This window comes from Erinaceus europaeus, chromosome 18 (genome assembly GCF_950295315.1).
Source record: "Erinaceus europaeus chromosome 18, mEriEur2.1, whole genome shotgun sequence".
Classification (NCBI taxonomy): Eukaryota; Metazoa; Chordata; class Mammalia; order Eulipotyphla; family Erinaceidae; genus Erinaceus; species Erinaceus europaeus.
The window spans coordinates 44,032,308-44,056,720 of record NC_080179.1 but is presented as its reverse complement, the minus strand read 5'-3'; the positions used below and the strand labels follow the sequence as shown (position 1 = coordinate 44,056,720).

At 51.3% G+C, this 24,413-nt stretch overlaps 1 protein-coding gene across 7 annotated transcripts in view; it reads left to right on the top strand.

The window, feature by feature from the left end:
- GLI2 (GLI family zinc finger 2) overlaps window positions 1-24,413 on the top strand; it is a 256,007-nt gene that overhangs the window by 108,703 nt on the left and 122,891 nt on the right. The window contains exon 1 of one of the 7 annotated variants that reach the window (XM_060177979.1): window positions 8,379-8,555. The exons of the other annotated variants lie outside the window; for them this stretch is intronic. The gene's annotated coding sequence lies outside the window, so the exon portion shown is untranslated. Of the gene's footprint in view, window positions 1-8,378; window positions 8,556-24,413 lie in introns of those variants that run through there. 7 annotated transcript variants of the gene reach the window in all.

Below are 24,413 nucleotides of genomic sequence, written 5' to 3'. Positions count from 1 at the left end.
AGCTCTCCTGCCTCCCGACTTGGGACTGAAGCCTGGCATGCCACCATCATGGGTTTGTTCCTTTAACTTAAGAGGTAAGCAGCAACTGGGGCCAGTCGGTGGTGCGCTCACAATACAGTGCACAAGGATTCAGGTTCAAGACCCTGGTCCCCACCTGCAGGGAGAAAGTTTCATGAGTGATGAACCAAGGCTGCAGGTGTCTTTTTGTCTCTTTCACTCTCTAGCTCCTCCCTCCCTATCAATTTCTCTCTGTCTCTATCCAATAATAAAAATAAAATAAAAACCGGGGAGTCGAGTGGTAGCACATGGAGCAAAGTGCAAGGACCAGCGTGAGGATCCCGGTTCGACCCCACCTGCAGGGGAGTCACTTCACGGGCAGTGAAGCAGGTCTCCAGGTGTCTATCTTTCTCTCCCTCTCTGTCTTCCCCTCCCCTCTCCATTTCTCTCTGTCCTATCCAACCACGACGACATCAATAACAACAACAACAATAACTACAACAATAAAACAACAAGGGCAACAAAAGGGGAAATAAATAATTAAAAAAAAACAGTAAGCACCGTAGTGAGGGCAGGGGCAGGGGCCCACCCTGCCCACCCCCTCCCTCGGCAGGACATCAGGGTCTCTGCCAAGCAGTAGGACCGCTGTGGGAATGTAGAGTGGCTTGGCTCTGTCCACCACTTCCTGCAGGCAGGCAGACTGCCTCGGGAGGAGCCGTGAGGGTGTATTGAGTGCAGTGAGAGAGACAGTGCTAGGCCTAGGAGGCAGTGAAGAAGACAGCTTGGAGCAGATGTGTAGACTTCATCTCTAGCCCTGGCTGTGTGTCCTTGGGCACCTTGCATATCTCTGACCCTCTCTGTACCCCCACAAGGTATATGAGCTTTGCACGGTGGGTGAGGGCCCAGCCTTGAGCTGACTTGGGAGAGTGTCCAGGAGGAAGGCTAGCTGCCTTGCTTGGGGCCTTCCAGAGGGGAGGCATAGGCTGAGCCAAAGCTGAAAGGGTGTCCAGATGTCTTTTGGGGGTGGGGGTGGGGGCAAAGGGAGGACAGCAAGTATGCTGGTCCCGCCATGGCAGTCTCTCCAGACAGATCTGCAGGAATCTGCCTTGTATCCCTATTCTCTGGGGTCCCACCTCCAGGGAGACCTGTCTCTCAGCTTCTCTGAGTCTGGGGACAAACATCCTATTGGCCTCACAGTCCTGCTGTGAATGGTGTGTAGAGGGGCACTGGTGTCCTCCGTTGCTGCTATCTGCCAGGTGTGCGACTGTCTCACCCCCGCACACCCCCCCCCAAGTAAATAAAGGTTGGTTTCTTGAGCATCTTGGGAATCCTTCGGACCTCCATATTGGCTTAGTATCCACTGGGTTTGTTCTCAGTTCCTCCATGCTTGATGCTGAGACGCCCCTGTGGATAAGGAGTCCTGGCAGGGGCCGAGCGTGGCACACACCATTAGCGCACATAGTATGAAGCACAAGGACCAGCACAAGGATCTGGGTTTGAGCCCCCAGCTCCTCACCGTAGCAGGTCCACAGGTGTCTCGCTTTCTCTTTGCTTCTCTATCTCCCACTCCTCTTTCAATTTCTCTCTGTTCTATCCAATAAAAACATGAAAAAAATGGCTGCCAGGAGCAGTGGATTTGCAGTGCAGTTACTGAGCCTCAGTGATAACCCTGGAGGCAAAAAAAAAAAAAAAGAAAGAAAGAAAGAAAGGAAGGAAGAAAGAGAGAGAGAGTAAAAGAAGACCTGGCTGCTGGAATCACCATTGAGTATCTCCTGTTGAACTGCTGATTCATAGCTCTGCCCTGGAGCTTCTGAGTGTGAATGGCTGCAGGGGTCTGTCTCACAGGGTGCATTTCTAAGAAGTCCTAGATGAACTTGATCTTGAGCTCCAGGGACAAACTTGGAGTCCTCTTGCCGGGTCTGGTGCTTAGCGTGTAAGTGGGGCTGCCAAGAGTCTCCCCCCTACGTGGGCTGAGGAGACTGATGTTCACTGTTCTTCATAGAACAGAAACTCTGTGTTGGGCCACCAGAGAAAGACCCTGTAGTTCTCATAGGATAGGACTTATGTATGCCACATAGGTTTAAAATAACACAAGACAAGAGGCAGTGGGGCCGGCAGAATCACTCACTTGGATAGTGTGTTGCTTTGCCGTATGCACGACCCACGTTCCAGTCTGGCTCCACCACATTCCAGGAAGCATTGGGGCTGTGGTTTCTTTCCCTCTTTCTCTGTCTATCTAAACAAAAGTAAATAAAATGCCTAGATAATCAAGAGAAGTTAAGACATCAGATACACAGAATCACATCTCAACAATTCCGAGTCCACTGGGTTTGCCTCCTACAGGAAGGAGGCTGTGGACAAGAAAGAGGGTCCTGGCTCCCCACTGGCCCTGGAGGTGGCTCTCAGCCTTGCTCCACAGCTTGGATCTCTTTGTTTTCAGATTTATTTATGTCCTGGTGGCAGAGAGCGAGAGAGAACCGAGCATCACTCTGGCACACGTGGTCTCAGCAAAGAACTCAGGAGCCCATGCTTTAGAACCCAGCTCTGTCCCAAGAGCCACCACTGGGCTTGTTCCTATCTTGGGAAATAGCTTCAAAATCACTCAGCCGACCACTTAGGGGAAGCAGTCACTGCCACATTTTGATCTTTGCCCGAATGTTTGCCAAGCTGGGTCATTCTCTAGCACATGCTTGTCTCCAGTTTCAGTGTGTTTGCAGAATGAGTAAGGAGGGAAGGGAGGAGGTAGAGAAATGGACCCTCCAAAGCACACTCCGCGCTTAACCTGGTGTCCCACTGCTGGGCCCCCCAAAACTCAACTCTTTTCCATCGTTAAAGATGTTCTTCCTGCAGCTTGGGAGGTGGTGCAGTGATCAGAACTCCGTATTTTCACGCATGAAGTGCTGAGCTCGATCCTTGGAATCTCGTGTGCAGGAGTGATGCTCTGGTTCTATTTATATATTACAAATATATAACTGCTCTTTCTATATTTTCGTATTTTTTCTTTCATATTTTTATTAGATAGGATAGAGAGAAATTGAGAGAGGTTGGGGAGGTAGAGAGAGGGAGAGAAAGACAGATATATACAGACCTGCTTCACTGCTCATGAAGTGGACCTCTTGCAGGTGGGGACTGGGGACTTGAACTCAGGTCCCTGCACTTAGTAATATATGCGCTTCATCAGGTGTATCATCACCTGGCCCCAATAACTATTCTTTTTAAAAATATATATATTTATTTATTATTAGATAGAGGCAGAGAGAAATTGAAAGGAGAGGGAGAGATAGAGAAGGAGAGAAAAAGAGAGACACCTGCAGCCCTGCTTCATCACTCGTGAAGCTTTCCCCCTGTAGGTGGGGACCAGGGACTTGAACCTGGGTCCTTGTGCACTGTAATATGCCTGCTTAACTGTGTGCATCACTGCCTGGCCCCAATAACTATTCTTTAAAATAGAGTATGTCCTTACAGATTGAACCCAGGCATACAGTTTCCCCAGGGCTGTTCCCATAGCAATAGCCCGAGAAGGATGGAGCCCTCCAGGCCACTGGGTTGACAGTTTATTTGCGAACTGACCAGCTGACGCAGCTTATGGTTCTGAGCACTGGCGGCTTTCACCTGCATTTGAATCTTCAGTTCTCCCAGGAGCCCTAGAGACACTGTGGCAAGTTGACCCTCTCTGGACAGGTTGAATGAACGTAAGGCAGGCAGGTCATATTCCTGGCCTAGTGAGTAAGCGAAGGAGCAGGCTCCTGAACCTGCCTGTGTGGCCAGGCCTCTGCTCAGCTCTTGGCGGCCTGAAGATCTCCTGCCAAGGTCACTGGGGAGAGCCAGTTACCTTGTTTAAGGTGCAGCTCCTGTTCTGACCTGCCTTGTCTCAGGTCCTCTTGATACTCCAAGGCCGTTGTGCTAGCTCCATTTCACAAAGGGGGAAACTGAGGCTCAGGGAGGCGGTTGGTGGCTTAGGCAGCGCTATGCAACTTTTCCCTTAACCCTGGGCTGCTGGCTACAGACAATTCTCAGCATTGTTCCTATGCCTTTTATTGTTATTTTCCCTTTTTCTTTTCTTTTCTTTTGCCACCAGGATTATCTTTAGAGCTTTGTGCCTGCACAGTTTCATGTTCCCAGAAACCACTTTCCCCTCCCCTCCCCTCTCCTCCTTTTCCCTCCCCTCCCCTCCCCTCTCCTCCCTTCCCTTCCCCTTCACACCCTCCTCCTCCTTTTTTTTTTGACAGAGGACAGGAGACAGAATACATTGAGGAGAGAGGGGTAGCAAAATTGAGACACCTACAGCACTACTCTACCACTCATGAAGCTTCCCCTAACAGATGGGGGACGGGGGCTTGAACCCAGGTCCTCATGCTTGGTAACGTGTTCTCTACTGGGTGAACCACCACCCAGTCCCTGTTCCAAATTCTTCCTTGTCTCTTCAGGTTGTTACCTGGATACCCCTAGCACCCCCACCCCCCATTCACTCTCTTTATTCTGGGTCCCCCCCCACGATGCCACCCTTACATCTCACAAGAGTGTTAGAAGGCATGTGGGGGCCTACCTGGAGCATCTCAAATCGATTGGGGTGTGGCGTTTGGCAGATACTTCCTGCAGCCTGAGCCTGGACTGCAGCCCACTTCCCCACCCACTGCTCTCTCTTTCCAGTACCTACTGTCAGGCTTTGGGGTTTGGGTCCACACATTTGTGGCAGCTTTTTGGAAGGTCTGGGGGGGAGGGGAGGTGGACCAGGTGGAGCTGTGTACAACTCAGGGACCTCATCCTTTTCTTTCTTTTATTTAAACTTTAGAGCGTTGAGTCTTTTTTCCCCCTACCATTCCCATCACCAAAGGTCTCTTCCCATCCCCACTCCATAGATGGCGACTCTAATTCTCCCACAGCCTTAGATAAAGGTTGACAGTTTGTTCTCATTTGTATACTCAATTCTCTATATTCCATGTATGAGTGAAACCATTCTGTAGCTGTCCTTCACCTCCTTCCTTGCTTCACTGAGCATCATCTTCTCCAGTTCCATCCACTTTATCCCACACTCTGTTGAGTATATGTCCCACAACTTTTGTATCCATTCTAACACTTAGCCCGCCTCTTTGCCTAGATAATCCGCTATTCGCAGGCTGTGCAGTGTGTGGGCCTGTCTTGGGATGGGCCCTAGTGTGGGGGAGCTGACCCCACTGTCCACAGGACACTCCCATGACTGCAGAAAAGTCACTGAGCTCCAAAGTCCCTTCCCACCCGCCCCCCCCCCCATTATTCCACAGACCAGCGTTGGCCTCATTGTCGTCACACATTCCTCAGGGGTGTTGGAAGGAGCTTCAGGTGGCTGGGCTGGGGATGAGAACTCTCACAGAGCTGCTTCGGCTGGGTAACTTGGCCAGCTGGCGCGGCTGGCTCATTTTCAAGCCCAGAGGGAACAGGCTGTCTCTGAGATGAACTGGGCCCAGGGGCCCTTTGATTCAGACTGAGGTGGAAGCTGCCTGGGCAGGCAGAGGTAATGAGGTGGGGGTGGGGGCTGGTGGGAGGCGGGTGGAAAAACCTCACCTCCTCATGCCTTTCGGCTCTCCTCACCTAAGGACCAGGGGAGGACTTGGCACTGGGCTCCAAGTATGCTGGGCTGTGCATCAAGGTCTTTGAAGCCATTATCACCCTCTGTGGACACCTGCAGAGGGTGACGAGAATCTGGATGGAGCAGCTATGGAGGAGACAGACAGAGTCTTACCGTGGGGATGAGAAATAGAGAAGAGGCAGTGTCCTGACCACAGGGTGTCTGTCCACCCATCTACTCGTGTGTGATCCACCTGTCCAGCCATCCTTCCATACATTTGGTCATCCATGTGCCCACCTAACCATCCATTATTCCTTTTACTTTAAAAAATATTTTATTTATTTATCAATGAGAAAGATAGGGGAAAGAGAAAGAACCAGACATCACTCTGGTACATGTGCTGCTGGGGATTGAACTCAGAACTTCATGCTTGAGAGTCCAGTGTCTTATCCACTGCACCACCTCCTGGGCCACCCATTATTCATTTTACTACCCACCTACCAGCTATTCCACCCCAACCTACCTAATAATAGTAATACTAATAATTATTATTTTATTATCTTTATTTATTTATTGGATAGAGACAGCCAGAAATCAAGAGGGTCAGGGATACAGAGAGGGAGAGAGAGACTCCTGCAGCCCTGCTTTGCCACTTGCAAAGCTTTCCCCCTGCAGGTGGGAACTTGGGGCTTGAACCCGCATCGTGACATGTGCTCTTAACCAGGTGCGCCCAGCCCATCATACTAATGGTTATTATTATTAATGCCACCAGGGTTTTCACTGGAGTTCAGTGTCTACACAATGAAGTCACCATTCCTGGTGATCACTTTTTCCTTTCCTTTCTTTTTTGCTTTCCTTCCTCCCTCCCTTTTATTTTAGATAGAAGCATAGAGAAAGGAAAGGGAAGGAGGACAGAGAGAGAAAGAGAGACCCCTGCAGCCCTGCTTCACTGCTTGTGAAGCTTCCCTCCTGCTGGTGGATTCTGGGCTCGTAAGTCTGGGTTGTCTTGCACAGTGATGTTTGTTCTCTCCCAGACACACCACTGCCTGGCCCCTCTATCATATTTTTTTATTGATCACATATTATGTGCCAGTCATTTGTGCCCGGGCTCCACTTTCACATTGTAGCCTCTAGAGAACAGCCATCAGGCTGCTGCTTCCTGATCTCTTATTAGCACTCCTGGCCTGCTCAGGACCCTCGATCCTTGTAAGTCCTGCTGGCCGTTTTCTGCCACCCATGCAAAAACCGTCAGCCTCCCCCTCAGAGGAGCCACCCAGAGAGCCTTGTGGATGTGCTTCTGTAGGCTCGTGAGTTCTTTGAGATCACGGTTGTCTGGCGTTGCCTTGAGTGTCTGAGATGAGAGGGACTCACCCTTGAGGAGCCCCTGCAGTGCTCTGGGTTAGGATGGGGCCTCCACACTTGGTATGGTATGTGGCGAGAGCCCACATTGTGAGGGCCGGCCCAGGCAGAGGTTGAGATTGGTCAAGCTGTTCAACTGACCTACACTCGCTGCCAGATTTTGCCAAGAACATGATTTAGACAAACCCATACAGTGAAATCTGGGTGGGGCACTATTCCAGGCACCTAGTGTGAGGGTGGTGGGTGATACACCTGATGAAGGCCTCTTTTGACACCCCCACCTCCATCTTGTATTGGAATGGCAGAGCTGTACAGAACTTTCGCAGACCCAGGACTCCTTGGCCAGCAGACGGACCAGCACTGGGTGCCTCTGATTCCTGCCTCTGCCCCTCTCCTGGCTCCACCCTCATCACACCTTGCTGTCTTCCTGTTTGGGTCATTGTCTGTCCTTCGATGTGACGTGAGAAGAGACAAACTGCTGTTTGCTGGAGGGCACACAGGGTGACAGGGTTCTGCCTGGCACCCAGCTGCCAGTGAGCTGCTCCTCCATATCTGGGAGGGGAAGGGTCATGGGGATAAGCTGTGTGCGAAGAGACTTCAGAGGTGAGGGGCAGAAAGCTCGTTGGCCAGGAGGGCGTGCAGCGTTGGGGGCCAAAGGCAGTTCACCAACGGAATTCTCTCTGCCCCCTCCCCTACTCCGTTTATTACCTATTAAATAATTATCTCATTTGGAAAGTGTTTCTTCATGCTGGGCAGACTCCACCCTGGGGCGGGAGTTTTGCAATGCTTGACTCCCACGCGGTCCAGGCACAGGCAGGACCGGAGCCTTGTTGCCTAGTTGTGCCTCCGCACAGACCCTGGAGTGAGCCCGGCTGGCTTGCCAGGGCCCAGCCTCCCTGCACCCTGAGATGCCCTAGCTCATACCTTCATCATCTGGATGCCCACCCACCTTCCTTTTCTCTCTCTCTCTCTTTCCCTCCATCCCTCCCCTTTTCCCTTCCTCCCTCCCTCCTTCTCTTTCTTCCTTCCTTCCTTTCTTTCTTTCTTTCTTTCTTTCTTTCTTTCTTTCTTTCTTTCTTTCTTTCCTTCTTTTTTCTTTCCTTTATTGCCACCAGAAGGCTTGGTGTCTGTACTACGAAATCCCTGCTCCATTTCCTTTTTCCTTTCTAATTCTTTATTGGGTAGGACAGAGAGAAATTGGAAGGGGATGGGGAAATAGAGAGGGCAAGAGAAAGAGAGATTGAAAGAGAGACTCTGCAGACCTGCTTCACTGCTCATGAAGCGTCTTTCCTGCAGGTGGGGAGCTAGGGCTCGAACCTGGATCCTTGCTTTTGGTAATATGTGTGCTTAACCCAATGTGCCACCATCCAGCCCTGAGGATGTTCTTCATCAGACTTCTGAAGGTGATGAGCCTCCCACGTTATTCGCTGGTTCCCAGGACCCTATCCCTGGATCCTCCAGACATCTAGCCATGTGGCAGATGGGAGGGGCCTCTTTCCTCTCTGCAGATGAGGCCACCTGGGCCCTGAGACCGTGCACCTCGTAGATCCCAGAAGCAGGAGCCCAGGCCCATTCTGTGACTCCAGACCTCTCGGTCTCTTGCTTTCTTGTCCCGGGAAGTCATTGGCACCTGGCTGTGGCCCTTTCTGCTCTGGTAGGAAGGGGCTGTTTCCTGCAACGTGAGCAGGGAGGCTGTGTTGGGAAATGAGTGAGTGATGAATGAAGGTCGTTAAGCCTCACTACAATCCTATAGATTATACCCCCTCCTTTTGTTGTTATTAAAACGTCAAACATACTTTCTAGAACATGTGCAAACAGCTCTGAAGCTTGTACAGAAATGCAAGCTTGGCTCCACCTTGTGTGTTCCCGGAGGTCACTGCAAGCTAACATCTGCCCCCCCACCATGTCCCCCACCCACCCCTTGGGGTATAGAGACCAAAGAAGTCTGGGGAGGATTCATACAGTCACCTGCCCCTCAACTGGCTGTGGCCAGGGCCCAAGTGTTGTTAGAAGAGTCATCTTCACAGGTTGGAGTGAGGCTGAGTGCTCAGCCCATGGGCAGGAGCCCAAGGCACAGGGACCTCCAGGAAAGGTTTCCATCACGCCACCATGGGCTTGTGTGAAACATGGTGCCCTCAGTCCCCACTTGCTAAGCCTGTGCGTTTCTGTCCTCACCCTGAGATTCACTCGAGATCCCGGCCCAGGCTGTGGGGGTGCCTGCGAGCAGGCTGACTGCTGGTACCTTGCAGAGAAGCTACAGACGCTCTTTTGGATTGATGTCAGGATTCTGGAAGCGATCTCTGCAGCAGTTGCTGTGGCCTGGAGTGGTTTGGGGACACTTTGGAGTGGTGCCCAGCTTGAAGGATGGATGGGCAGGCTGTGGGGACTTTCTCCCAGTGGGTGTTTCAGACAGTTACTCTGGTGGCTTAGAGATGTGTACAGGCCTGTCTCCTCTCTCTCGCTCTCTCTCGCTCTCGCTCTCTCTTCTTTCTTTTTGCCCACAATCCTGCACCTGGCATATATGTTATTTCACTGCTTGGTGCCAGCTTTTTCATTTTGATAAGAGAGAAAGGGAGAGAAACACAGAGAAATGAGAGACACTAGAGCCCAGAGCTTCCTTCTCCACTGATACTGTACCTCTCATGCTGTGATGGGGTTCAGACCGGGGACTCAGGCATTGGCAAGGCACACACACCCCTGTGAGCTATCTCTCTGTCATGTAAACATTTGTCTTGAGAGGTCTGTGGAAGGGCTATGGGCTGACAGGACTCGTCTTGACATCTGAGCTCAGCTCCATTGCTAATAAGGAGTCACAGAGAACTCTAGAGAAGTAGAGGGACAGGAGAGCTGTCACATGGGAATAAAGGAGTCAGTCAGGACCTATGACCTGGGCCCTGAGGTCCTGGAGAAATTATCTCACTTCTACTACTGCAGGGGAAGTTAACACACATTCCTCACAGGATTGCCATTTGTCCATCCATCCAGCCTTCCATCTATCCAGCCAGCCAGCCAGCCAGCCAGCCTGCACTGCATGAGGTAGACAGTAATGGGGGTGGCATCACTGATGGCTGTGGTGATGATGAGGGAGGCTGGGGACTGAACTAGGAGGCCCTTTAAATCTTGAAGTGACTAGCCCTGTGGTGTCAGTTACTGCGCACAGAGGTGTTGTTGGATGAGGCTCTGAATGTCTGACCTCACTTCACCTCCTGCCAAAGAGACTTCAAATCCACCCTACAAACAAGGAGCCCGAGGTTCCTGATGTCACCAAGGCCACATAGCCTGCGGGTGGTGGTGCTGGTGCCAGCCCAGACGCTTCCTGGTGGCTTCTGTGTGTCAGGCTACAGTGCTGCCTGGGAAGCAATGTTGGGTGGATGCTGCCTTTGAATGTGAAGCAGCAGCTGTGCTGGCCTGGGCGTGAGAGAGCTTTGCTTTGTCTCCTGAGCCTCCTTCGCAGGGATTCCCTCAAGCCTCCTCAGCCTGAGATTCCCTCAAGACCCTGACCCGAGGGAGCCAGGTGGTGGTGCACCTGGTTAAGCACACTAGTTACCTTGCACGAAGACCTGGGTTTGAGTCCCCCCAGTCCCCACCTGCAGGAGGGAAGTTTCACAAGTGGTGAAGCCGGTTCTGCAGCTGTCTGTCTCTCTGCTTCCCCCTCCTCGATCAAGACCCTGACCCAAGCCCAGGCCCGGGCACAGTGGTGTCATCTACAGAGGCTCCACAGGCCTTCATAGACCAGATCTGGCCCGGCATCAGGATTCTGGGACCTGGCTTCCCTGTAATCCAGCTCTGGGTGAAAGGAACTGGGGAGGAGGTCCCAGTGCCAGATCCATGGCATCTAGACAAACTGGGGGAGCCCTCCGGGGTCCTGCCAAGCTCTTGTGCTCACTTCCTTCTTCCCTTTCTCTCCTTTCCCTCCCCTCCCTTCCCTTCCCCCTTCTCCCCTCCCTTCTCCTTCCCCTTCTCTTCCTTTCTCCCCTCCCCTTTCCCTCTCCTCTCCCCTCCCCCTTCCCTCTTCCCTCCTTTCCCCTCTCCCCTCCCCTCCCATCTCCCCTCCCTTCTCCCTTCCCCTCCCTTTCCTTTCCCTCTTCCTCCCTTCCCCTCTCCCTTCCTCTTCCCTTCCTCTTCCCTTTCCCTTTTCTTCCCCCTCTCCTCCCCTCCCATCCTCTGTCTTTTTCTTTGTTACCAGGGTTGTCACTAGGGCTTCATGCCTGCACATTTCCACTCTCCCTGGTAGTCCGTCAGTGCCGGCTCCACCCCTCTGTCTTTACAATACATGGAGAGAGACAGGGAGAAGGAGAGACACCGGCAGCACTGTCCACTGCTCCCCGTGAAGGTGCTCCCATGCGGTGAGCAGGGACTCAAGTCTGGGTGGTGTCAAGTGTGGTAAAGCACTCACTCTTCCAGGTGAGCCATCTCCTGGCCACTGCATTCACTTGATTTGTAAGATGAAAGAGGAGAAGGCTGGCAATTAGACACCCAGTAAAGCACACACAGTACTGTGTACAAGGCCCTGGGTTCAAGACCCCAGTCCCTACCTTCAGGGCGGAAGCTTCACTAGCAGTGAAGCATTGCAGCAGCTCGTTCTCTCTTTCCCTCTCCCTCCCCCCTCTCTGTCTCCCTCCCTCTTTCTCTCTATCTCTCTCTCTCTGTCCCTCTGTCTCTCTCTCCCTCCCTCTCTCCCTTCCTCCCTCTCTCCCTCTCTCTCCCTCCTTTCCTCTCTCTCCTTTCCTGTCTCCTTCTTCTCCTTTCAGTTGCTTTTTTTTCAGCATTTTTATTTATTATTGGATAGAGACAGAGAAATTGAGAGGGGAGGGGAGACAGAGAGGGAGAGAGAGAAAGGCACCTGCAGACCTGCTTCACCACTCGTGAAGCTTTCCCCCTGCAGGTGGGGATCGGGGCTTGAACCCTTGTCCTTGTGGACTGTAATGGGTACACTTAGCCAGGCACACCGCCATCTGGCCCCTCTGAGTTTCTGTCAAAAAGAAAGAAAGGAAGAAAGAGAGAGAGAGAGAAAGAGAGAAAGAAAAGAAAAGAGAAAAGAAAAAAGAAAAGAAAAGAAAAGAAAAGAAAAGAAAAGAAAAGAAAAGAAAAGAAAAAGGCATTTCTGTGGCTCGGTCTCCAACGCCACCTTCTGTCCAGGCTCCTGGGAAGGTGGAGGGGGTACGTTGCTCAACTCATGACAGTTGGCTTCCATACTCTGCCTCCTTGTCCAGGGGGGAGGGAGGGGCTCCGGCCTGCTCAGCTGAGCCCCTTTGGTAATGGGGCTGAAGAAGGCTTTATTTACCTGAGTTACCTGAGGGTTTGTACGGCCCGCTTGTGGCAAGTGAGGAGGCCCTCCCCGTAGGCTCATTACGACGGGCCCATGGAGGAATGGCAGGGTTGTGTCTGCAGGCTGGAGCTTGGTGGATTTCAGTGAGAGGACTGCTTGTCATGTCTTATTAATGAGCCTGCGCCTGATTCATTATACATCTGAGGGGTGAGCCACCCGAGATGGGGAGGAGGAACGCAGAAGACACAGCCGCCAAGGAAGGGGTGACACAGCCCTGGGAGTTTTCTCTCCCTCTCTCTTCCCAGAGGAAACAAGCAGGCAGAGGTGCCCCTGTGGATGGCCAGGACACCAGCCCCTTGCTGTGCAGTGGCCAAGGCAAGGTCGCCTGGCGTCCCTCAGCCCAGGGATGTTACCCTTGTGGAGTTTACTGTGCCCTTTTCTGTTTCCTCTTCCACATTCAGAGCCTGTAGCTGGCCCAGGCCTTGGGGGATCGGACTGGGAACCTGGGCCTCCCTCAGTGTGGGAGTCCAGGAGAGGGGAAGTCAGAGAGAGCAGATGTCTGTGAGGCTGTCTCAGAGGAGACCCGGAGTCAGCTTTGGGGAGTACTCTGGTCCCAAAGGCATTTGCTAACATTTTTTTTTAATTTTATTTGTTATTGGATAGAGACAGAAATTGAGAAGGGAGGGGAGAGAGAAAGACAAAGAGACAGAGAGACAGAGAGACACCTGTAGCCCTGCTTCACCACTCATGAAGCTTTCCCCCTGCAGATGAAGACCAGGGCCTTGAACCCCTGACCTTGTGCACTGTAATGTGTGTGCTTAACCAGAGGCTCCACCACCTGGCCCTGGCATTTGCTGAATGAGCGAACACCTAGCTAGGAGTTGCCTTCTAATCAGCCCCACAGTAACTTGTGGGCCCCTGTGCCAGGGCCTAGTGCTGAGCACGTGACTGTCCAGGCCCCCTGAGATCCCCAGGAGTCCTGGACTGTGTCTGTCTTGCCTCTCAGCTGGCCTTGTGTTCTCTCCTTTCTGTCAGTCTTGCTTCTGTGTCTGTAACATACGTAGAGTGTGGACTGGGGAGACAGCACAGTGGTTTACACAGCAGACTCTGATGCCTGAGGCTCTGAGGTCCTGAGTACTGGGGTGGGGAGAAAAATATAATCGTTATGCAAAAACGTCTCTTGTGCCTGAGACTTTGAAGTCCCAGGTTCAATCCCCCACACCACCATAAGCCAGAGCTATACAGTGCTCTGGTAAAAGAATAATATTAATTGTAGAATGGAAAACACAAAACAGAACTTGGACTAGAGTTGATGTATTGCACCAAAGTAAAGGACTCTGGGGTGGAAGGGGTGTTCAGGTCCTGGAACATGATGGCGGAGGAGGACCTAGTTGGGGGACTAGAGTGTTATATGGAAAACTGAGTGATGTTATACATGCACCAGCTACTGTATTTTACTGTCAACTGTAAACGATTGATCCCCCTCAATAAAGAAAAAAGGAAAAAAGCAATCCAGCTTCAATGCCTATACCATCATAAGCCAGAGCTGTGCCTGTCCTTTCCATTTTTTCCGTGGGCTAGATTGGTGAGGATGCTAGAACTAGAGTCCCGTGACAGCTGACCTGGGTCCACCACCAGGTCACTGTGAGCAGGTGGGCTGGCAGGGGTGCCTGGCTGAGCTCTCACGGCGGAAGCTCCTGCATTCCCGAGAAGGGTCTTTAGAGACGCACAATGCTTTTCAGTCACACCAAGATTATTGCCGAAGCTTGGTTCCTGCACAGTGAATCCACTGCTCTGGCAGCCATTACCCACCTCCTACACTTCCTCCTCATCCTCCTCTTGCTCCTCCTTCATAGAGACAAAGAATAATTGAGAGGGAAGGGGGATAGAGCAGAAGAGAGACCTGCAGCACTCACGAAGACCCGGATGAGTCTGCATGTCTGAGAGAGAATTCCTCACCTTTCAACTTCAGCGTCACTTCACTGAGAGAATGTCGATGTGCCGGGGTGTTGTTTTCGCCGGGCTAGGTTGTTTTCACCGGGCTGGCTTCACGGGTGGGTAACAGACGACCAGGGACTCATGGGTGAACTGTAGGCAGTATCTCTTTATTCATGCAGGACGCAGCACAATCTAAGACAAGCTAAGCTAAACTCAAGTACCCTAAAACTCACAATGCTGTCTTTATATATACTTGCCAAGTAGGGTGGAAACAGGATGTGACATAGAGAGGGTGGAGAGAAAAGTGACTGGTGAAAATCAGAGTGTGACAAGGAGGGGGCAGAGCAGGCGAGAATCCTATCACTGAACCACCAATGCCCTGGAGTGCTTTATGTAAATGTAAAAGTGATTTATGTAAATAGACCAAAGCTTTGAATGGGATTATATCTATCCCTATATAGGCATATGGTTAAGCAGAAGCCAGGGGGAGCTGGCATACTATCCAACATCTCCCCCTTTCTTTTTAACTATTTGCCATAGTATCAGGATTGAGGCAGATATGGCCCCCCTCAGGCCTTCCCTTAGCAGCACACTGGTTCTTGTTACTTGCTTGCATGTTTCTCCATGTTTGTGCCAGTTTCTTTTTATAAAAATGCCTGTACGATATAGGTTTTTGTTCACCCCACACCCTTGATACTGTAGCCATTTAGTTAAAAGAAAAGGGGGAATTGTTGTATGCTTTACATTGGGTTCTAGTTCTCCCCCGCCAAGAGAATTGGATCAGTCCTGTTAATTTCGCGGGCCCGCTTGGCCCCGCCCCTAAGAACCCCGCCAGAGTTCCAGAGGTCGAGAGTGGGAGAGAGTTCCTGAGTTCCTGAGTAAGAGAGAGTGCTTGCGCCACCGCAAAGAGACAGCAGAGTTCTGTTTGGTGATTAGTTTGTCTTAGTTTATGAATCGTTGTTCCTGAATAAAGAAATACAGCTTCCCTGCCCAGCCGTTGTCTCCGCGTCTCTGTTACCTGCCCATGAAGCTAACCCGGCTAGAGCCTTCCGAATTTTAACAACACAGGGGAGTTGGTGCTACAGGGGTACGGCTTCACATTTGCCCAAGATGATGTCAGCACACCTCACGACAACCAGAGAGACTGAGATGCCCAGCTCCCACCCCTCCACCCTTGTACCCTCCTGAGTCCCTGGACCTTTTTGCTAGTCTTCAGCCCCTGGGGCTTTCACCTGGTGTTGTCCTTTGTCTTGTTTCTTGGGACCCATCTGTGAGTGAGATCATCTGCTGGCCCTCCTCCCTTTGGCTGCTTCACTCAATTAGAGATGGTGTGTGTGTGTGGGGGGGGGGGGGGTCGTGGTGCACCTAGTTGAGCACACATGTTACAACGAGCAAAGAAAGGATCCGGGTTCGAGCCCCTGGTCTCCACTTGCAGGGGGAAAGCTCTGTGAATGGTGAAGCAGAGCTGCAGGTAGTCTCTCTGTCTCTCTCCACCTCTAACATCCCCCTTCCATCTTGATTTCTGGCTGTCTCTATCCAACAAATAAATAAAAAGGGATGAGAATGGGGTTTCTAGAGCACCTCCCACCGTCCTGTTCTGAGATAGGCTTTAGACACAGCATGTGTTAGTTTCCCCTCGTCACTTTATTTAGAAATGTTAGCTGATAAACTAGACCCTTGTCACCGTGGGCAGTTACACATCTTCCCAGGATAGGTGCCAGCACCCCTCACTCATCACCAGTGCCTCCCTCCGTCATAGGACGCTGGATCTTCAACCTGTTTCCTTTTATTTTTCTTTTAGATAGAGACAGAGAGGCAGAAGGCGAGAGTGAAAGAGACCACAGCAGCAGCAAAGTCTCCTTCAGTGTGGTGGGGGCCGGGCTGGAACCTGGGTCGTGCGTCTAAATGAGCTATTTTGCCTTCCTATTTTTGAGTCCCTGGGTCTGCTAAAACACACCACCGCTTATCAATGTTTTACCCTGTACATTCCCTTGCTTTGGGTCTCCTGTCCCATCTGTGAGTGGGATCATCCAGTCCCCAGCCTTCTGGTTCATCTCACTTGGCATGACCTCTCCTCCCCACAACCCCCCCCCCACACACACACACAGTGACACACATGACGTTGACTCTGTCTGAGCTACTGCTGAGCCTCAACAAAAGAGCTCCTCAAGGGCCCCTGAAGCCGACCAAGGAGGGCCCACTCAGTCAACAGCTATGTGTGGAGGGTCAGAACAGAGGAGCACATCCTGGGGACCATCCAGAGGTGTCTCTGGAGCTGGAATGAGGTGCAGAGAATGGCCCTCTTGTGGGGCTTTGCCAAGTCCTGCTCCACACAGGCTGAGCCAGCTCAGTGATCCGGTCTGGCCTCACTTAACCAGTTATCACTGGGCACGTTCCTGGAAGCTGCAGCCTCCCAGTGTGGAATGAGGCCGTGTCCTCATTGCACCCACCTGCCATTTCCTTCCATGCTGGGCTGGGATTGTTTTTTGTTTGCTTGTTTGTTTTGTTCCATCTCGTGCTTGAGAATCAGCATTATCTGGGCCGGGGGCGGGGGTGCACCTGGTTGAGTGCACACCTTACAGTGGCACAAGGACCCGGGTTCAAATCCCCGATCCACTGCAGCTTCACAAGTGGGAAAACAGTGCTGCAGTTGTCTCTCTCACTCTTAATCTCCTCCTCCCCTCTCAATTTCTGTCTCTATCCAGAATAGATCAATATATATTTAAGAGGGAGAGGGGGCGGGAAAGGGAGAGAGAGAGAGAAACAGCATTATCCTAGGACCTGCTGTGCCTCATTCTGGGCCTGGACATTCTAAGGGAGGAAACCAAAGGGAAGGAAGATGATAATATAAGAATGATGCCTGGTGGTTTGGGAGGTGGTACAGTGGATAAAGCACTGAACTCTCAAGCAAGAGGTTCTGAGTTCAATACCCGGCAGCACCAGAGTAATGTCTAGTTATTTCTCTCTCTTCTCCTGTTTTTCTAATCAATCAATAAATAAAAAACGCTGCCTGTGGTTCATGCACTTCTGTCTGTGAGCGGGGGCTGTGGAGCATCAGCTTGGGAGGGGCAGAAGGAAGATGGTTGCAGCGTGGACCTCTGGAGTCTAGAGAGTGTGGTGGCAGCATTTGCACAGCGACCAGGATGGCCACGTGTCTGAAATCCAGAAGACTTTCTAGATAAGCTCATGGCATGCACACAGTTGCTAGGCCAATTATTATTAGTATCATCATTATTAGATTATTGTGTTAGGGAAATAATGATTTATAATATAGTTGTCACAACTTCTTATCTCCTCTGACAGGTATCTCTGTATCATTCCTGCCACCGACTTAAGCCCTCCACCAGCCTGTACAGGGTCTCCCTCCAGTGCCCTTTTCGCCCCCTCCTCCCTCCCACCTCACTCCTCGTCACCAGTGTCCTTGACTTGGCTGCCCCAGACCACCCTCACTCCACATTTCTCCCTCTGTTTCCCCTTTCTGTCCTTGTCTCTTTAAAATATTTTATGTAATTCATTTTTTTAGATACAGACAAACTGAGTGAGAAGGGGGAGATAGAGGAGAGAGAAAGAAAGACACCTGCAAACCTGCTTCACTGCTTGCGAAGATTCCCCCCTGTAGGTGATGACTAGGGGGTTGAACTCAGGCCCCTGCACATTCTGCCCTGGTTTCTGAAGTTCCAGCTCTAAGTGAGGTGCCCTGGTGTGCATCCTTCTCCTGGCTAGGCCAGCTCTTAACTCTTGGTATATGACTCCCTGCTCTCAACCAGGCATTGTGGGAAGGACCAGAATTCAGTAGCTTGGCTGCAGGATCTCTTGGTGCCCTGACCCTCAGGTGGGGTGTGTCTGTTCTGGGCTCTGATCTGCCAGCCTTCAGCCTGCTCTGAGCCTTGTGTTCTCCTGAGACCGACGTTAGAGCTCCTTCCCTTGTCTTCCCTTGTTTTCTTTCTGTGGGTTCTGCGGTGCCGTCTGAAGCAGTACCACCCAAGAAGGGGGTCTGCTTTCTTGTTTCGCTGACCCAGGCAGCTTGGGAAGACATTCCTTGTGGGAGCCACTGGGACAAACCTCTGACCCCTGTGTAACTCTAGCCGGAGCATCTGGTTTGGGCATCTTTGTCCCTCCTACCCCCACCTCCCTGCAGGAAGCCTTGACCCAGCTCGAGAATGGCTACTTGGAGGGGGAGAGAGAGTGTGAGGCTTGAACTTCTGGTCTTGCGGGGTTGGGGTGAGCAGCCATCCCTGCAGACACAGCCTCTGTGGATATAAGGTCTCAGCTCTGTGCTGCACTCATGCTGCCTGGTCCTCTTTCTGGACCAAGCAGCACCTCTCTGAAGGAAGGCCAGGAGGGACTATGTCTCTAGGTGCACCTGTCTATTGAAAGACAATATGCAGCTTTGTCTGGGCTTAAACAAAAGGGAGGTTCATTCATAAAAATCACTGTGAAAGGGGCCTGGTGGCAATGTGCCTGGTTGAGGGCACATGTTATAATGTATAAAGATTCAGGTTCGAATCCCTAGTCCCCACCTACATGGGGAAAGTTTTGCAAGTGGTGAAGGAGATGTCTCTCCCCCTCTCTATTTCTCCCTTCCCTTTCAGTTTCTGGCTGTCTCTATCCAATAAATAAATTAAGTTAATAAAAAAAAAGAATTTAAAAAAGTCATGGTGAAAGTCAGCAAGAGGAAAAGTCTAGCTAAGAAAATGGTGAAAGCCATACAAGTCCTCCAGCAAACTACCCAAGACACCAGATGTGAAGAGGTCAGAAAGAAGGTCAATCAGGAGCCACACCAGCAGGAGAACACTGAGTAAGAGGGGATCCAGAAAAGGCTGAGCTGCTCCAGGCCCTGGCTTATATAGTCTCTTGTACCACAATCCCTTGTGAGTTTGCATACGTCCTAGGCATGCTCTGTGGCCAGGCTGACATCAGCCGTATGCTAATACATCCCAAAGTCCATTATGAGCACGGCGAGCTGTGTTCCAACACCTGCCACATGTGGGCCTGACTCCTGGCTCCTTTTCTCAGGGTTGTGTGTGGTTCCTTCCAACTCCAGGGGCCCCCAGAGACCGTGCCGCCTTCACAGACAGAAGAGTGTCCCACAGGCTTGCTTTGGGGGCCTTGGGTTGTGCCCCTAAAGGGCTGTGTGTGTGTAGGAAGGGACTTGAAGATGGAAGCAGGGCTGGATGTTGGTCCCAGCAGAGAATCTCAGGTAGGGTTGTAGAGCTAGGGGCTGAGACTAAAGAACAAGGGGCCAGGACCAGTCAGGGCACAGGAGGGAATAGTCAGTGCTGGAGCCTTGCGCCCAAGTCAGCTTTGCCCACCCTTCTGCCCTCAAGCATCTTGTACTTATGTTAATCCCCCTGCTTCAGGCAGAGGCTTTCTTTTCAGTCTTGTTGCCTTGAGGGAAAATGGGAAAGGGGGAACAGAATATCCCTGGGGTGAAAAGAGGTGAAGACTCTGACTGCCCCCCACCTCAGCCTGCCTCTTGGGGCTCCATGGCTCAGCACCTAGTGGTGGGGGTCATGGGATCCTCAGCCACCTGGCAGTTCTGAAAGAGGAGAGCCTTGGAGATGGGAAGGTTCTGGCCTTCTGATGAATGGACACTCTTTGCCCCAAGGTCCTTTCTGTGGCTCCCCCAGACCCTACCCCACCTCCCCTGGGAAGGGACAGGATGGGTAGGGAGTGAGTTTCCATGGCCTGGAAAGAGCCCCACATTCAAAAGAATGGTTGGGGAGTAGGGGGCAGCCCTTGCTATACCCCCCCAAAATGTGGAAGAGAGGCTGCCCCACCTGCAGGGACTCCATATTCAGGCTCTGTGGTTCTCAGTGCTGACAGGTCACTGCAGAGAGCCAAGGAACCTTCTGGGAAATGGGCAGAGGAAAGTGACCTGGGTGCTAGTTGCATCTTTTTCACAGTCTCACCTTGGGCAGGACCTCCATTTCCCATTTCTGCCAAGAAGGTTCTTGAAGTTCCCCACCCAGCTCCTTCGCCCTGTCTTGCAGTTGCCATTGGGAGCTCAGGGCAGCAAGCTTCAGACCCTTTTCCTGGGGACAACTTGCTCCTGAGGTCAAGTGTTCAGCATAGAAAAGGCACCCCCACGTCTCCTGAGTCAGGCCCTGAGCTCCTAAGCCTTCTCTGGCTCCTAGTCAGAAACGCTTCCCTTTTGGGGGCCACTGAAATGCCTTTCCGTTGCTTCTTACTTCACCCAGACTCCACTGAAACCACTGGCCAGGCATGGCCACCCTGCACCCCTGCCCTGCTGCCGACCGCACCCTTCCAGTCTCCCTGCCCCTCGGGGTGAGGTGAAGGAGCAAGGCAGCTTTGCTTGCACTTTGCCTGTAGCTTCCCTCTCTCTGGACCCCAAGTCTGAAACCAAGAGAATAAAAAGGTGCCAAGTGGGGGAGAGGAAAGGAGGATGGAGATGAGGTCACAGGGGGGAGAAAAGATCAGGTGGCAGAGAATGAGAGGCTCCTGTAGGCACTGGGAAGGCAAGTTAAGGGACTCCTGCTTCGTGCTGGGCCGGGCAGGGTTGTCCGGGAGGGGCTGGTGGGAATGCTGCTTTGTCAAAGGCAGTCTTACGTTCCTGCTTCCCCACTCCCGACAGACATGTCTCGAGCCCCTCAGACTCTCAGGGTGTTATTGAGAACTTTGAACCTGGAATTTCTTCTGAAACGTGGCACAGCCGAGCTTCTGAGAGCTCAGTCTTCGCCGCTTCAATTCCCTGGTGGTCTCATGGCAAGGAGACTGGCAGACAAGACTCTTTATTGTTTGCTGAGCCTCAGCTCTGGGTTCCTTACAAAAACATGTGTGTGTTCAAGCTGAGCTTCCCTGGGGAGGAGACTGTGTCCGCATGAGGAATGAGTTTGGGAGAAGTTAAGTTTAGGAGCAGAGGAAGTAAAATGGTATTCAAAAATAAAGGAGGAGGAAAGGAAAGGAAAGGAAAGGAAAGGAAAGGAAAGGAAAGGAAAGGAAAGGAAAGGAAAGGAAAGGGGGAAAGAAAGAAAGAAAGAAAGAAAGAAAGAAAGAAAGGGAAAGAAAAGAATGTTCTAGAGGTTTGGCAAAATCTGCAAGACACTTATTTAGCTGTCTTTCTTTTTGTAAAATATCCTTTGGATTCTTCCTCTTTGGGCACAAAGCCCTAACCTGGTCCAGATTTCTGGGTCTCAGGAAAGAGATTGGCGGACCCCTGGGGTTCTAAAGATGGGGGGACTTGTTCCAGTGAATGGTCCACTGCTCTAAGGTTTTGTGAGATGCCCCTATATAGAAAGGCTCAGGGTGGGCAGGCAGGCCATAATGCCCTCTTTTGCCCTGTTCTTCATTGGGCTGGGACATTTATAACATCTTTTCTGTCAGTTGAAAATATTGAGCTGGTGGGACAGTTCTGATGCATTTTTGCATAGAAAAATACGTCATGACTTTTCCTACAGCCCTGTCAAACGAGGTAAGCTGGTGGGCCTTCCTGGTGGCCGCCCTTGAGAGACACAGTGACAGTGCCCACACATCAAATCTGAGTGACTATGTGAAGGGAGAAACAGATGGAGATGCAAGTGATTTGAAGAGTCTGAGAACAGCAGTTGTCAGCCAGGAACACCCCCTCCCTCTCCCTGTGATGGAGGCAACAGCCCCGGGGGGTGAGGTGGCATCAAAAGGCATGTGGCCAAGGAGGAGAGGGAGGAGAGCTACTGTGCCCACAGTGTGGCAAGGGTCAGACGAGAGAGAAGACAGTGCCAGACACTGTCTCAGGTCACTGGGATTGAGGCCCTGGCACAGCAGTGGAGACCAGGTAGCCAGCATGGGTGCTCTCTCAAGACAGGAGCAGAGGGGCAAGCTCAGAGGGCCATAGGGAGGACAGAGATGGGCCTGGCCTGGAGTAGGTAGGGACAGGAAGTGGAGTAGCATTCCCATGTCCTGCTGTCACTGGGACTGGCAGGGGTGGGGCTGGGATGGGGGCCACTGTGGTTGGGGGCCTGCGTCTTGGAACAACAGCACCGGAACATTTGAGTCCAAAGTGCCATTTGGTATAATGGACACAGCTCAGTCCTGGCCATTTGTGGTTTTTAAACAAATCATGGTCCCCCATCTTCCAAACAATTTAGCTTTTTCCCCCTTTTCCTTACTAGCCCCATCGCAAACTTTTGAAGCATGAAATGAATTTGACTGGCCCTCGCCAATAGAAACCTTCCCCTAGATAATGGATTTTATGAAATGACTATAATCCTCCCAGGTAATGAGCAAAAGCTACACTATCCACTTACACTCAGCATTCCTCTTCCTGATTTATGATATATTGGTGCAAACAGGAAACTGATAGCAGTCGCAAATAATAGTCATCCATCACCAAGGAAGTGTTGCTTCAGCGAAAGAAAGGTTTCCAGAAGTGAGAGGCCAGGAGTCGGGGAGGGAAGGAACAATCTGGCAGTCTCACGGCAGAAGCACCGGTGGAATCAAATCTCTGCATTTTGAAGTCAGAAGGCTGGAGTGACTGAGGAAGGAAGGAAGTGGAGGCAGCCCTTTCCAGAGGTCAAAGGCCCTCCCCTCTGGCCTCCACACTACAGGGGCCGGATGCTTTCTCCTTGGCTTGGTGTTTCATTTCTTTTGCTATAGGCTGTCGTAGAAACTTCTCCAACTTCTGAATGCTGATGTGTTTAGACTAGTGTGTAGTATTGAGCTTTAAAGGAGGGTTTATTCAAAGACCAAGTGGCTGGCTGGTGAAACAGCTCCTTTGGGTAGTGCTCTTCTTGCTGTTGTGGGATGCAGGTTGGAGCCTTGTGCCCACTGCACTGGAAGAAGCTTTGGTGCTGTGGTCTCTCTCTATCTATCTATCTATCTATCTATCTATCTATCTATCTATCTATCTATCTTTCACCTCTCATCTCTTTCTTTCTGTCACCTCTCTGTCACCTCTCTCTTGTCTCTCTCTTTCTGTCACCCCTCTCTGTCTCTCTCTGCCTCTCTGTCTCTACCACCACCAGCAGCGACAACAGTAACAACAACAAAATGATAAGGAAGAAAAGAGAAAAAGGAAGGAAAGGTTAGTTAAGGGAGGCCAGGTGGTGGCACACCAGGTTAAGTGCACATAGTACTAAGTGCAAGGACCCATGCAAGGATCCTGGCTCAAGACCCTGGCTCCCCACCTACAGTGCAGTTGCTTCACAAGTGGTGAAGTAGGTCTTCAGGTGACTATCTTTCTTCCTCCTTCTCTGTCTTCTTCTCCTCAATTTTTCTCTATCCTATTAAAAAAAAAAATCGAAAAAATAGCCTCCAGGAGCGATGGATTCATAATGCAGGCACCGAGCCCCAGCAATAACCCAGGAGGCAAAAAAATAAATAAGTAAAAAGAAAAGATAAGAAAGTTGGACAGACTGATGTCCTTAGGTAAAAAATTGAGGCTTGAAGCACTGTTTTCATGATTTTGCTTCAGTCTCAGCGAACCTGTTCATGGTTATCGATTACTTGTGTGATTCATTCAGGAAGAAAAGATTTTTTTCCCATTTGCTGAATGAATGGAAATGATGGAAAGCCACAGAGATTTGTGGAAGCTAGGGACACTCTCCCTCCACCCAACTTCAGAGATAAGGAGACTGAGTTCTTTTTTTTTAATGTTTATTTTATTTATTTATTCCCTTTTGTTGCCCTTGTTGTTTTATTGTTGTAGTTATTATTGTTGTTGTCATTGTTGGATAGGACAGGTAGAAATGGAGAGAGGAGGGGAAGACAGAGAGGAGGAGAGAAAGATAGACACCTGTAGACCTGCTTCACCGCCTGTGAAGCGACTCCCCTGCAGGTGGGGAGCCGGGGTTCGAACCGGGATCCTTATGCCGGTCCTTGTGCTTTGCGCCACCTGCGCTTAACCCGCTGCGCTACAGCCCGACTCCCGAGACTGAGTTCTGAGAAAGGTCTCTTAGGGGACTGGTGGAAGCTACTGGGGTAGGGGACTTCCAAGTGCCAGAAGCTCTGTGTCATGTTGACACCCAGCTCTGTCAGCTCAGTGCCAGCTTGTCATGGTAGAGCAGGGCTGTCGGCTCAGCAGCTGTGGCCACCTGTGGTAAGACTGCATGGGTGTTTCTGCTTTTCTGAATGTTACTCGGTGAACCTGCTTACCTGTGGCCTCTCTGAGTGACTGGGCCATCTACTAGCTACTAGACCCAGTTCCTGCCAGGGGACCACCCCAGATCCCAGGAGGAGCCTGATAACTGGAGCCCCAGAAGCTAAGGAGAACCTACCCTCTTTACCATCAGAGGTGTGTCATTTTCATCATGTCTTACAACCCCCTTGAGCCTCATTTTCCAGAGATACCACAGAGTCCTACAGAGT